General features: G+C 40.8%; 1 pseudogene; it reads right to left on the bottom strand.

The window, feature by feature from the left end:
* Positions 1 to 6725: 6725 nt before the first annotated feature.
* LOC103267749 lies at positions 6726 to 7216 on the bottom strand (annotated as a pseudogene).
* Between the last annotated feature and the right edge of the window lie 5512 nt (positions 7217 to 12728).

The following is a 12728-nucleotide window of genomic DNA, read 5'->3' as shown; positions in this document are numbered from 1 at the left end:
CTAGGCTGGCCTCCCAAAGTGTTAGGATTACAGGAATGAGCCCCCATGCCCAGCCAGTATGGTGTTTTTTTTATTAAGCAAAAGTTCATGCCAAGCAACTTCAGATGCATTTGACTTTATTTTCAGCCATAGTGTGAATTTCTCTATGAGCAACTTACCCATCACTGTAATGAATGAGATAGTGCTAGTGATGCTGTGGTTGCATTTACCCTTTTCACTCTTGAGGGGGTTCAGCCTTCCTGGAAACCCTCTCTTGACATAGACCATTGATGTGGAACTCTGAAGTTTTCACTGATGGAGTTGATCTCTGAACTGGGATCCACCCAAGCCAGGAATAGACTGTAATCAACATATTGGGAATAACACAGTCCTTACTAGTGGGCTCCATCCATATTTTGCATTACCTTCACCACACCAAATGGCTCTGCTATTAAGATTCTCCTACTTCCTCTGCTTCTCATATTATCTTTTTCCTTATGTAATTCTATTTTGTTTCCAAGGATCTGTAGAATTCAAAGAGTCTTCTAACCCTAAAGGTTAATTCTGGTCATCTCTCTCTCCACCATTCAGTTCCTTTTCTAAGATGGCATCGAGCATGTTACCATGACTGTTTAATGCCTAAGTGTTATTGTTATGATAGGTCATAGCTTTTTTTTTTTTTTTGGCTTTTTTATATGATAGGTATTAGCTATTCTTAACTAAAATTGCTGGCTTTTTAAAAATAAGTTTTAGAAACACAGCACTCCAATTTTGTTTTAAATTAAATGGGAGGTACTAAAAGAATTGAAATTAAGAGAAGTCTTAAGAGATACTTTTATAGAATAATTTCAGAGTTGATCATCTTACTCTGTTCCTCTCTGGGCCTATCCTCTCTCCATGCAGTTAGTTACAACACTGGAGTGCTGTTTCTAAGACTGGCATCAAAGAGGTCAGTTTTTCCACTCTCTCAGAAAATGTCAGGAAGTGCAATAAGGTTCATGAAAATTTAAGCTTGAAGTTTAGAAAACTCAAAACAACCCAAACCCTCAAACATTCAGTTTGGTTTGAGTCTTGGACAAAGATTTGCTATGCAGCTAGTGGAGTCATTCCAGTTTAACGGCTGTAGTAACTTCATTTTAGGACTAGTGACGGGGAAATTATGAAACCATAACTTGGATCTTATTTGAACAAAACCAAGAAATAAAAACACTTACTGGGGAATCTGCTTGGGAAAGGGGGCCTACCTAACCCCAATTATGGCTATTTTACCATGGCAGCTCCTCTTACTATAGGAATTATGAAACCATTTTTTCCAATTCCTTCAGAGAGAGCTGACTTTTGAAAGCGACCAAGTTGCCTGCATCCAATTTATAAGCCTCCTGATGTGCACAACAGGGAAGATCTTTCATAGGTGATTAAATCCAGCAGAGCTAAGGCCTGTCATGGGTATTTCCCTCGTGCTCAGCTTTCATTTCAAAAGCTGTCCCAGGAGACCCACCATAGTTCTTTACCTAGTTGACTTCTGAAACAAATTTTCCACTTCAAAGAGAGCTCGATAATTTAGACCCTGTCCTCCTTGGATACAATTTATTTGTTCCAGGGATAAAAATTCAATGTAATGACTATTTATCGAGTGGCTTCATTACATCTGGCGCAGGAGGACAGAGTCCCGGCAGAGGTATACCACGGGGGCAGGGGTACTCAAATGTCTTATAGGCCAGTCAATAATCCACAATGAAAATATCTTAGAAAGAAAACATTCAAAAAGGATTCATTCTGAAATAATTAATACAACTTTAGTTGGTTTTTAAACATATCCAGTGGAGTATCTCACCTCATTTACGGTTGATCACTTATGAAATGCTGCGGACAAATAAAGCCTGGTCTCAGGTTCTGCAGATATAAAGCTTTTGACCAGATAATAGAAGTGACTTAACTAACAAGGTCCCAGTTAGTAAGTAGCATAACCATACCCCCAAAGTATCTCTATTCTAATCATACTAACTGGTTCTCTTAAATGTGAGTTTGTTTAGTTAGGGATTTTAGTTGAATGAAAGGAAACATACACTACTCTCTTAAGTGATTGTTTCTGCTACTACATGGAATCATGTTACTGTGAAATTTGAATTAATTCTCATGAAATCTATGAGTCACAAGCCAATGAAATGTGATTAATGATATTTGTGGTAACTTGAAATCTTCCCTTTCTGCATTTTTTAAAAAAATAAAATATAGTTTTAAATATAATGTTTTGATGACATCAACATCTAATTCCTTTTCTTCTCTATGTTTGTACTTTAGAACTACAGGAGGCAAATCTGTTTCTTAGAATATAAATTTCATCCAGTAAACTTTTCAAATTTTGGAGATTTCCCAGAACTATTTTCTGAATTAATAATGATGCAATAATGATTGCAGTTAACAGTGGCGCTATGGGAGTATAATATTCTTTAATAACCTGAAATTGTATTTTATCTTGTTTATTTTTTAAAGATTATTTATTGACTTATGTTAGAGCTGTGGAGAACATATGAGGATATGCGACATAAGTAAATGGTATGCAAGTGAGGGTTGGGCTTCCAGTGAGTCCTCTCTCTCCTTGGTGGCAGACGTGGTACCCAGTGGCTGGTTGCGTGCTCCTTATCCTCCCTCTTCGCTTCCCTCCTTTGGTAGTGCCCAGTGTTTGCTGAATAACATGAAATTTTAAAATTCATTTCTGAATATTTGTCAAAGCTACTAATGGCAGCCAATACATACCACTCAGAGTCCTGTGCTTAGGGAGTGAACCAAGGGTTGAGGCAATGAAATAAACCTGAGTGTCAAATGCCTCCTAAGTGGGCAGCCCCTTCGGGTCCCCTCCCACTGTGGGAGCTTTTCTGTCCTCTCAGTAAATCCTGCTTTCAAAAAAATAAATAACATAAATAAATGCCTACTAAGTGACAGGAACAGTCAATTCCAAACAAGGAAGTATCATTTCCAGAGAGGGATGGTCTGAGTGCTTACAGAGGGGGTGAAATTGGTGCTGGCCTTTGAGGGGTGTATGGATTTAGAGAAGAGTAAGCAGGGTGTTTCAGAGGTAAGGAATTGATGCATCAGAGGCCATATATGTTTGGGGATGATAAAGGACAATAAAGACCTCTTTCCTGGGCTCAAACACAGAGTTGATGTATCAGAGTCGTGGGAATCAGAGCTTGAAAGGTAGGGTGAGACCAGGTTTTGGAAGACCAGACCAGGGAGTGTGGGCTTTATCCCATAGATACAAGGAGCTGTTCTAAGTTTTTGAGATGAGAATACAATGGTGAGGTAATGTTTTAGAAAGATAACACAGGTAGTAACAGGATATATGGAAAAGGGAATGGTTGAAGATAGGGCAATTGGTAAGAAAACCTTTGCACTTGCCTAAAGACAGATGTTAAAGATCTAGTGTATAGTGGTGGCAACAGTGATAGAAAAAAAAAATACAAGGAAGAGAAAGAGGAATCAATATCACTTTGAGATTGTTAGGTGTAAGAGGTGAGGGATTATTGAAGATGACAACTTTCGGTCTAACATAAGATTTGGAGCTGTGTATCAGGAAGAATGGTGGTACAGCAGTATTGTAAATGAGAAATCTGAAAAACAGGCCAGAATGGGAATGGGGAAAAATAGATTTTTGTTTAGGTGACTTGTCCTTGAGGTAGTAACATGTTTTTAAATAAGCCATTGGAAATGCAGAATTCAATTTTATGAGAGAGAGAGAGAGAGGTCAGGACTCATAATAAAAATTGGGGAATAATTTATATATAAGTAACAGTTGAAATGGAAGAGGTAGATAAGATCACTAAAGGGTTTACAAATGTTAGAAATGGAAGAGAATCTATCTGAGATATGAGCTTTGGGACACATTCATGCTTAGGTGAGGAAAAGTGGGAGAAGACAATGGAAGAGACAGAACAAGAAAGTGAATGAAAAGCAAGGAAGAGAACCGGAATATGATGGAATCACAGAATTCGAACAAGTAATGAGTTTGTAAATAATGGTAGTGATTGGCAGCATGGAGAAGTCCTTGGAGTCAATGAAAGAATAGAACAAAGCAGGAAGAGCAGAGCCAATTGCATGAGAAACAGGAAGGCAGTGGTGGGAAGAAGTAAAAGAAACAGGTACATACAACCCCTTGGGAAGAAAGGAGAAAAAAGAACAACAGCGAGATATGTCCCAGGCGCTCGCCTTTCCTCCACATGCTCTCCCAGGCAGATTCCATCTCTTTCACGCAGAATTGCTGTTTATAGGCTAATGGCTTCCAGAGCGATATCTCAAATTTAGTTGCCCCTTAACTCACACATATCAAGAGCTCTTACTTTGGTATCAAGCAGTATCACTTCAACCTCAACATCTGAAACTGAACTTATGATCTCCCTCCCCCTCCCACTACAAAACAAAACAAAAAGCAAATAAGCATCAATAAACAGCACTCAGGTGCCTGTCTAGTGGTGTCTATTTCAGTAAATGACATGACATACTATCTGGTTGCCCATGCTAGCATTTTTGAGAACCCCTGTTCTCTCTTCGCTTCTCTCACCTAATCTATCATCAAATCTTACAACACACACTTCTCTCCATATCCACTGCCCCACCAGTGGGACACATGGTTCCTCTGCACCTGCTCTAGCTCCTCACGGAAGCCAGTGTGATTTGAAGCCACATCTATGATTACTGTCACCTTCCTTCTAATGGCCTCTTGTTTCCCTCAAGCCAAGTGAGCTCGTGGAAACAGCTTTGCTAGAAATTGACCTTCCATATGACCCCGCAATTCCCCTATTGGCAATATACCCGGAGGAACTCAAATTATTTTACAAAGAAGATACCTGCACACGTATGTTTGTTGCAGCTCTATTCACGAGAGCAAAAACATGGAACCAACCGTGTTGCCCATCGAGGCTGGACTGGATAAAAAAAATGTGGTACATATACACAATGGAATATTATGCAGCCATAAAGAAGGAACAATATATGGACTTTGCAGCAACTTGAATGGATTTGGAGTCAATCATACTCAGTGATCTATCACAGAAACAAAGAACAGAGTTCCATATGTTCTCACTCATTAGAGGAACTTGAACAATTGTAATGCTGTAAGAAAGTGATTGGCAGCAAAGGGAAACTGTCGGAGCAGGAACTGGGATTGGCAGTTGAGGGAAACTGCTAGGGGAGGGAGGGGCATTCCTCATCAACAGGGGTACCTGCATGATCAATGTTTGTAAACCCAACCCTGAATTGTACCCCACATCTTTATAATAAAAATAAAAACAATTTAAAAAAGAAAGGAGCAACCGACTCTGTAGGGAGGACTCAGGGAAGGTTTTCTTAAGGAGTCGGCATAATAACTGGCCTTAAACATCTTTAGGTAGAGAACCACGTTCAAATGGACTAGGGGGTGAGGGTGGCAGAAGGTCATTCCGGCTTGGGGAATGTAATGTGCCAAGGTAGGAAGTAGGTGCTTAGAAAAGGGTGACAAGTTCAGAGGGTGATGTCAAGGGGTTGGGAGTAGTTGTAGCAGCCAGGTTGTGAAAGCCTTTTCATGCTGGGTTCTATGGAGGCTTCCAAACAAGAGATAATATAGAGCCACGTTTTTTGTTGGATCACTCTATGGCTGAGGAGAAAGTGAACTGGAATGATTGAGACGCTTAGGGCAAGGAGAACAGTTTAGACTGTTGCAGAGTTCCAAGAAAAGTGATAGATGCCTAGACAAGGGAAGTCAGGACATGTGTAGAGGAGAAGCCACACAAGTAATGAGACATTTGAGGCTATCTCCTTGGACGGTATTATTGTGAGTAGGTATGTTTTCACCATTTGGCCCTGAATCGACATGTTATTCTGTGGTCTCACAGTCTGTGGAGTGCATTATTTTTGCCACATGTATACTGTACTGAAGATCAATTCAACAATCAGTTGTGTTCTAGTTAAAGCTGTTTTAAAAATTCAGCCCAGTCAAAATATTTTTAAGAATGTAGGTACCTGGGTTCTTTACAGTTCTGCCTCTGATAAGTTTTATAAACTCAGCCAAGTCATATACCCAGTCTGAGGTTTAGATTCCTCATTTTTAAAATAGGGGCGTTGACTAGAATCATAAGATGGTTTCTAAGGTTCCTTCAAGTTTCTTGGCCCCAGTGTCAACTTTTGGAGTATTTTTCTAATTTAGCTGATTGACTTGAGTCTTACCAGCAGGAAGCAGACTGCTTCACAGTTTCTCGAAAACATAGCTATCTCCTTGAAGGACTGTGTGGTCTAGGGAGTATTCTAAATCGCATTCCTAGATCCCAGTTATCTCAGAAAATGTATTACACTTATATAATCCTTTTAGAGGACTTTCCTAATCTCCCATAACTGGGTATCAAGAAAAAAACCTTTCAGTTAATGGTAGCTGCTTTTTAGTCATACTTCTACTTGGTGTGGTATATTTTCTTCTTTACGCAAAGCTTCTCAATCAGGAGAAGCTTAAAAGTGAATTTGTTGTTGAGTCTTTCTAGAACTTTGATTTCAAGAACTTATGTAGACTTATGTGTGTATTTTTCTTCAAGTACTTTCAACTTGTAGAAGGCTAGAGACATATCATTTAACACATTTTAAGCTTCCACTATGTATGAAGCATTGTGAAGAGAAAGAAGGATGGTAAAGGAATGTGACAAGATGAATAAAGCACAATTTCTGTCTTTTTGTTTTTTAGTTGTCAAATGAACTTTTATTGAAATATGTTCCCGTTTTGCTTCTTAACTAGCTGAGCATTCCACTGCACCACTGTTGATGTCATCTATGATGTCGTGGGGGTGGCGGCCATCAACATTTCAGCCCACAGACCGAGCAGTCCCCAGGATCTCTTTAATGGTCTCAGAGAGTTCTCCAACTAGAGACTGGTGTCACATTTGTCAGGCAATGCTGACAATCTCATCGAAAGTGATGTTCCCACTGTGTTGAATGTTCTTCTGTTTCTTTCTGTCTCTCGGTGGTTCCTTGAGGGCTTTGATGGTCAGGGCAGAGGCAGAAGGTACCACCTCTACCTGGGTCTGTCTGTTCTGAATGGTCAGTTTCCTCAGACCTTTCCAGGCACCAGTTGCCTTGGGGATGTCATCACCAAACTTTTTTGGAGACGATCCAGGGGGCTGATCTTGGGGGCCAGCGCAGATGTGGCACCGACCTCGCCCCTGGTGCGTCTCAGGTACATGACTTTGGTCTCATGGGAGTCGAACTTGGGTGGCGTCATGGAGGCGGCTGGTGTTGGATGAACCCAGATTCAGGAAAGTTGCACCTCGGCCTCCGCCAAGCCAAAACCCGAAAAGCAATTTGTGTCTTTAAGTAGGCTGTCATTTCAGTAGGAGATTCTAGGATGTTAACAAATACTTCAAATAGATACATGGAAAAGGTGGTACAGCAGAAGAAAGTGCTAAATGTAGGATGAGTATGATTGTTTCAGCCTGAGGGTTGCAAATGCAGATAACTGTCTTCTGGTAGAGCGATTCCTAAATTGTCTGAGCAAGTGGATGTCAGTAGGCATAACCCATGTCTTGGGTCTAAAGTAATTGATCAACCTGTCTTTGGCAAATGTGTACAAAAGCTTTTGGTCAATCTCATTAACCAATTTAGGTTAAAGTATATTGTTCATATAAGAGGCACGAAAAGCATGGACTCCTTGAAAATGTTGATTGCCTATAAATAGACACAGTCTAAACTTTTGGCAAGGCCAAGATGAAGACTTTTATGAAGTTATGAAATTGTGGCCACATATTGTCAACGGTGGTGCTTGAAGTCAAGTCATTAGAGAATCACATCACCAGAGTTAGCATACGACTAAGCAGACAGGCGTGCTGGCATAAACAAGTTATCAAGCTGCAGACTAAACTGAAGACTGATAAAAAAATGCTGCTTGACAGAATATTGTATGAATATTACGTTTTAAATGTACATCACACTTAACCTTTGGGTGAGTGTCATCTTTAGATTTTTCTGGGTTGAATTTAACACAAAAATGACAGGATTCGATTTCTAAAAATAGGGCATTTATTTCATTTAAAGTGCATGCTAAGATATTCTTGTTTTGTCTTGTCTTGTTTTTCTTTTGTTCCCCACTGGCATGGATGTTAGGTCAAGAAATATTCTTGTTCTATAATTCGAAAGTGGTGAAAAAGCATTTTTTTCCTGTTTTGTCTGTGTATTCTGAGGATAACAAATCTGAGGTGAAATAAACCTGAAATAAAGTGAAAATGAAATACACTTTCAGGTTGAAAGAGCATAAGAAAGCTAGTCAGTCAAGAAACTGATGTGTGTGTGTGTGTGTGTGTGTGTGTGTGTGTGTGTGTGTGTGTGTATGTGTTAAGATAAACTTGATATTATATTGTGTCTTCAACTAATTATGAAAGTGATGGAAAGTTTGGTTGTTTAATATAGGGCAAAATCTGTCTAAACTGTGACAAAAGTTCTGATCCCAGATTTGTATCACTAGGTTTTTTTTTCAATTTGTTTTTTTTGTTTGTTTTTTCTGAGTTGGGGTCTCACTCTGTCTCCTAGGCTGGAGTACAGTGGCATTATCACAGCTCACCACAGCCTTGACCTCCTGAGCCTTCTTGTAGCTGGACTACAGGTCTACACCACCACTCCTGACTAATTTTTTTTTTTTTGACAACTCCTGCGTGTTCTCACTCATAAGTGGGCCCTGATCACTAGTCACATTAGAACAAGGGTGGGATCAGCAGTCACCAGGCACTGCTAGGGGAGGGAGGGGGGATGAGGGTGGGAGACATGTGAGAGCATAAAAGGTACCCGGTCCACTACCAAGGGAATTGAAGGCCACCTAGAAGCCCAAACTTCACCAACATCTAGCCTAGCTACTTATGTAATAAATTCTCACTTGTACCCCACAACTCTATAATAGACAAAGAAATAAATAATTTTTTTTTTTTTTTAGAGATGAGGCCTCACTCTATTGCCTAGGCTGGTCTCAAACTCCTGGGCTCAAGCAATCCTCCTGCCTCGGTCTCCCAAATTGCTGATATTACAGGAGTGAGCCACCACGCCCAACCTGTGTCACTGACTGGGTTTTGAGTTGAAGCAATTCTATAAGAAAGCACGGAAAAGTCTAAGTCACCTTAAGGTATGATTCCATTAGCTCTGAGCCTCTGTTATCTGTCTGTATGCTAAGGCATTGTGTTTAAAGAAACCTTTGTTAAAGTGAAGTTGGTTGTCTGGCAGGAGTAGCACATTAGTAATATTAGTTAATACTTAAGTTCTTAATTTGTGCCTGGCATTGTGCTAAGACTGCAACATTGGCTATCTTAGTTAATACTTATAATGCTATATTTATATATAGAATAGATATATAATGCTTATAATAGCTAATACTCACGAGGTTGGTACTGTTATATTTAATCACTCAAGATGCACTTTCCCCCCACATTTTTTTTTTTGAGTTGGAGTCTCACTCTGTCGCCCAGACTGGAGTGCAGTGGCCGCTCCCGGCCACCACAGCCTCGACCTGCTGGGTTCCAGTGATCCTTCCGTCTCAGCCTTCCAAGTAGCCGGAATTACAGGCATGCGCTACCATGCCCGGCTGATTTTTTGATTTATCATAGAGATGAGGTCTTGCCAAGTTGCCCAGGCGGCTCTTGAACCTGCAGGCTCAGGCAATCCACTCACCTCAGCCTCCGAAGTCGCGGGATTACAGGCTGAGCCACCGAGCCCAGCTTCCCCCCACATTTCAACATCTGAAATTGAGATGTGTTTTCCAATCAGTGGCGTCTTACAAGCATAATTTAGAGCATCATTTTCTTTCTCAGCAGCCTATAAAAATGCTGGTGAGACTGACATTAAGAAATCATCATAGATTAGATGAAATATACTATTAGCCACCATCCTCCTTACCCAATCTGACCTAAAAGGAGCTGAAGCATGAAGAAGGTAAGTAATCTGCTCAATATCACAGAGCTTGTAAGTGTCTGAGCCAGGATTCCACACAATTGTCTAACTCGATCCCGGAGCTTACAGCCAGCACGCCATGCTGCCTGCTGGGAAGCTACCAGCACTTCTTAAGCTTTGGCAACTCTGGTATCTCTGCCTCTTCAGAGAGCTGCACACTTAGGATGGTGGAACTGGAGAAGAGGGAAGTAGCAAGGTCTAGAGGAAGGACCCCTGGTAGTCAGTAGAGTTATGAGCAAAACAGACCCTCGAAGGACAGTAAAGTGGCAGGAACGCAGGGAAGCCCTGAAGTGGAGACCACCCCTTCCATGATCTTGCCTAGATCTACAATTGCATGTGCAAATGCTTCTAGACGGAAATACTGAATATAGAAAGACAATTCCTATATATCAGACAGAGTTATGTGTCTACATCTCTATGCATTGTGCCTTCTAAAAAGGGAATCAACATTTTCTTATCCTACAGTTAGAACTGAAAACATCATGTATCCTTCTTTGTTTTTTGTCTGCCCCTCCCCCAGTACCTAGCACTGTTTAAGGTAAATATTAAAAAGGTCAAGCATTTCTTGAGTCAATGAACAATACATTTCTCTTTACCTCAAATGCCGTACAGAATCTTGGAAGCATATCTGAGTTTAAAAGAAGGACGCTTTAAGTGGGGGTAAGGAACTTCTTAGACAGTTGTATCAACTGCAGAAATAACAGAGGACTGCAGTTTCTGTTCCTGCTTGTCAAGAACCGAAGTAGGCAAATTAAAGTCAGTTGGGACCTAGCGCGGCTCTCTGCCTCCAGCAGCAAAGACGAGCCAAGGAAAAGACAAGCCAGTGAAAATACTCTGTCATTACTCCCTGTCAGCCCAGTGACCAGACGCACAAACACCACGCAGACCAACACGTACACACACACGTATATGAATTTATGTCTTTTCTTCTGCCTATGTGTCTAGTCAGCTTAAATGGGTCGACTCGTGTTTTGGCTCTGATAACCAAACCAGACTCCTTGGCTCAGTGCTACCTGCAAACTTTCTGGCCTTCTTTGGTATAGAGAAGTGGTTTGAGTTTCTGAGAACAAATAATTAGGCTCTAGGAGAAGGCCAGGGTTATACAAAACCCATTCGTTTCTGCTTCTGTGGGCTCTGTGTCCCTGCGAACGGGAAAACAAAGTTAGATAAGCGATGTGAGCTCCATGAGAGCTTTCCTTTTGTGTTATCAGAACGTTTATTGAATTTTTGTTGTTCTGGACTTGATCAACGTAGGGGTTCATATTTTAAAGTTACGTCTCTTTTTCACTGGCAATGTATGTCTTGGAGTCAGAATCGGTGTTGGTGGAGACCAGAAAGGTGACCTTGTCTCTTACTTATCCGCACTCTTTGGGCTTCCAAGGTAATGAAGTTTCAAACTAGGCATAAGAACATCTTCAACTCCCAAGGGCTGTGAACATATACTTATTTTATTAAACAAACTCCACCATCTTTCTGTGGTACTTTATTTATCCCATAAAAATGCTGGAGACCTGGGTTGTTGGAAAGATTGCTCAGATACAATGGAGTCTAATGGAGGCACTGATCTCCGTGACTTTTGGTGACCGAGGGGCAATAATTGGGCCAAATATAAACTTTCCCCGCAATTCACAGGAATAGCACTTAAACCAATTTTTAAGTGATTTTAAAATGTAGCAGAACAGAAGTCTCACTGGTTAGGTATTTTTTCTTTATCAGAGGCATAGCATCCCATATTAATCATATTAAGGTGCTTTTCTAAATTATGAGTCGTCTACCATGAGTGTTTATTTATATTCTAATAACTTGAGGTGAATGGCTTGCCCACTTGCCGAGAGGTGACCCCTAGTATTATTTTTTAAGAAGTTACAGACATTTAGCTAAATAAGAAAAACGCAGTCTTGTCTGTTAAGCTTGGAGTGAGGTGGAGATGGAAGAAGATAGGGAGCACCTTTCTCATGCTCATGTTCAGAACTCGTGTCCAGAGGAAATAAAACCTAAATCTTCTTCTCTAAGCGGCAGGGTTTCTTGTTTCCTAAGGGAAAGTGAAGAAGGGAGTGGTGGTCCCCCAGATCCCATTTTCTGTTTCCAGTCTCATTTGCCAAATGGCATTTTAGGGCGAGGAATTATCAGTGTCATTTCTGAGTTCTTTTTTCAACTTCATTTTTATTTTTTGAGTCAGGGTCTCATTCTGTTGCCCAGGCTGGAGTGCAGTGGCATAATTGTGGCTCACCGCAGCCTTCCGGGCTCAGGAGATCCTCCCACCTCAGCCTCCTAAATAGCTGGGGATACAGGTGTGTGCCACCATGCCTGGCTAGTTTTTTTAGTTTTTCGTAGAGACATGGTCTTACTATGTTTCCCGGGCTGGTCTTGAACTCCTGGGCTCATGCAATCCTCTAGCCTTGGCCTCCTAAAGTGCTGGGATTACAGGCATGAGCCACTGCACTCGGGATTTATAAGTTATTAAGATGTTTGAAAGTTATTTTGACCAGTGAGGTGAAGGGAAATAAGAATAGCTTGTGTTATGGGATAAGGAGGTGTGTCCAGAGGAGATTAAATAATCCATGTGAAAGATTATATACTACTCCCCTCAAATAAGTTTTGTAAAGGAATCACAATTCCTTAAATTAAAAATAAGGACACAACTGTGGTGGGAAACTAGTTTGACCAATATTTGGGCATTAGATACAGAACTGGACAAGTGTGTTTTATCTTCCATTTCTAATTTTTTTTTTTTTTGAGTTGGAGTCTCACTCTGTCGCCCAGACTGGAGTGCAGTGGCTGCTCCCGGCCACCGCAGCCTCGACCTG

This window comes from Carlito syrichta, unplaced genomic scaffold, assembly GCF_000164805.1.
Source record: "Carlito syrichta isolate Samal-C Ts95f unplaced genomic scaffold, Tarsius_syrichta-2.0.1 Scaffold308233, whole genome shotgun sequence".
In the NCBI taxonomy this organism is placed as follows: Eukaryota; Metazoa; Chordata; class Mammalia; order Primates; family Tarsiidae; genus Carlito; species Carlito syrichta.
This window is presented reverse-complemented; position numbering and strand designations above follow the sequence as displayed.